The sequence below is a fragment of the Musa acuminata genome, unplaced genomic scaffold (assembly GCF_036884655.1).
Source record: "Musa acuminata AAA Group cultivar baxijiao unplaced genomic scaffold, Cavendish_Baxijiao_AAA HiC_scaffold_306, whole genome shotgun sequence".
NCBI classification, from domain to species: domain Eukaryota; kingdom Viridiplantae; phylum Streptophyta; class Magnoliopsida; order Zingiberales; family Musaceae; genus Musa; species Musa acuminata.
In genome coordinates, this window is record NW_027020566.1 from 17,501 (window position 1) to 20,000 (window position 2,500).

Consider the following 2,500-nt stretch of genomic DNA (forward strand, 5'->3'; position numbering starts at 1 on the left):
CGGGTGGCACAGGGCTGGATGGGGCTTTCGTATAGCAGGGACGGTGATGCCTCTCGCTTCGCTCGCTGTCCGCCGCTCGCTGCTCGCTCGCGCAGCCAAAAATGGCCAGTTTTGGCCCGTTTTTGGGCCGTTTTGGCCTGTTTTTGGGCTGTTCTTGCGTCGCGCGGTGACCGTCGTGAGCGGAGCAAAATGTCAGCCATCTCAGCACCCTGGAACCCCCCGGGTGGCACAGGGCTGGATGGGGCTTTCGTATAGCAGGGACGGTGCTGCCTCTCGCTTCGCTCGCTGTCCGCCGCTCGCCGCTCGCTCGCGCAGCCAAAAATGGCCAGTTTTGTCCCGTTTTTGGGCCGTTTTGGCCTGTTTTTGGGCTGTTCTTGCGTCGCGCGGTGACCGTCGTGAGCGGAGCAAAATGTCAGCCATCTCAGCACCCTGGAACCCCCCGGGTGGCACAGGGCTGGATGGGGCTTTCGTATAGCAGGGACGGTGCTGCCTCTCGCTTCGCTCGCTGTCCGCCGCTCGCCGCTCGCTCGCGCAGCCAAAAATGGCCAGTTTTGGCCCGTTTTTGGGCCGTTTTGGCCAGTTTTTGGCCTGTTCTTGCGTCGCGCGGTGACCGTCGTGAGCGGAGCAAAATGTCAGCCATCTCAGCACCCTGGAACCCCCCGGGTGGCACAGGGCTGGATGGGGCTTTCGTATAGCAGGGACGGTGCTGCCTCTCGCTTCGCTCGCTGTTCGCCGCTCGCCGCTCGCTCGCGCAGCCAAAAATGGCCAGTTTTGGCCCGTTTTGGCCAGTTTTTGGCCTGTTTTTGCGTTGCGCGGTGACCATCTTGAGCGGAGCAAAATGTCAGCCATCTCAGCACCCTGGAACCCCCCGGGTGGCACAGGGCTGGATGGGGCTTTCGTATAGCAGGGACGGTGATGCCTCTCGCTTCGCTCGCTGTCCGCCGCTCGCTGCTCGCTCACGCAGCCAAAAATGGCCAGTTTTGGCCCGTTTTTGGGCCGTTTTGGCCTGTTTTTGGCCTGTTCTTGCGTCGCGCGGTGACCGTCGTGAGCGGAGCAAAATGTCAGCCATCTCAGCACCCTGGAACCCCCCGGGTGGCACAGGGCTGGATGGGGCTTTCGTATAGCAGGGACGGTGCTGCCTCTCGCTTAGCTCGCTGTCCGCCGCTCGCCGCTCGCTCGCGCAGCCAAAAATGGCCAGTTTTGTCCCGTTTTTGGGCCGTTTTGGCCTGTTTTTGGGCTGTTCTTGCGTCGCGCGGTGACCGTCGTGAGCGGAGCAAAATGTCAGCCATCTCAGCACCCTGGAACCCCCCGGGTGGCACAGGGCTGGATGGGGCTTTCGTATAGCAGGGATGGTGCTGCCTCTCGCTTCGCTCGTTGTCCGCCGCTCGCCGCTCGCTCGCGCAGCCAAAAATGGCCAGTTTTGGCCCGTTTTTGGGCCGTTTTGGCCAGTTTTTGGCCTGTTCTTGCGTCGCGCGGTGACCGTCGTGAGCGGAGCAAAATGTCAGCCATCTCAGCACCCTGGAACCCCCCGGGTGGCACAGGGCTGGATGGGGCTTTCGTATAGCAGGGACGGTGCTGCCTCTCGCTTCGCTCGCTGTCCGCCGCTCGCCGCTCGCTCGCGCAGCCAAAAATGGCCAGTTTTGGCCCGTTTTGGCCAGTTTTTGGCCTGTTTTTGCGTTGCGCGGTGACCATCTTGAGCGGAGCAAAATGTCAGCCATCTCAGCACCCTGGAACCCCCCGGGTGGCACAGGGCTGGATGGGGCTTTCGTATAGCAGGGACGGTGATGCCTCTCGCTTCGCTCGCTGTCCGCCGCTCGCTGCTCGCTCGCGCAGCCAAAAATGGCCAGTTTTGGCCCGTTTTTGGGCCGTTTTGGCCTGTTTTTGGGCTGTTCTTGCGTCGCGCGGTGACCGTCGTGAGCGGAGCAAAATGTCAGCCATCTCAGCACCCTGGAACCCCCCGGGTGGCACAGGGCTGGATGGGGCTTTCGTATAGCAGGGACGGTGCTGCCTCTCGCTTAGCTCGCTGTCCGCCGCTCTCCGCTCGCTCGCGCAGCCAAAAATGGCCAGTTTTGGCCCGTTTTTGGGCCGTTTTGGCCTGTTTTTGGGCTGTTCTTGCGTCGCGCGGTGACCGTCGTGAGCGGAGCAAAATGTCAGCCATCTCAGCACCCTGGAACCCCCCGGGTGGCACAGGGCTGGATGGGGCTTTCGTATAGCAGGGACGGTGCTGCCTCTCGCTTCGCTCGCTGTTCGCCGCTCGCTCGCGCAGCCAAAAATGGCCAGTTTTGGCCCGTTTTTGGGCCGTTTTGGCAAGTTTTTGGCCTGTTCTTGCGTTGCGCGGTGACCGTCGTGAGCGGAGCAAAATGTCAGCCATCTCAGCACCCTGGAACCCCCCGGGTGGCACAGGGCTGGATGGGGCTTTCGTATAGCAGGGACTGTGCTGCCTCTCGCTTTGCTTGCTGTCCGTCGCTCGCCGCTTGCTCGCGCAGCCAAAAATGGCCAG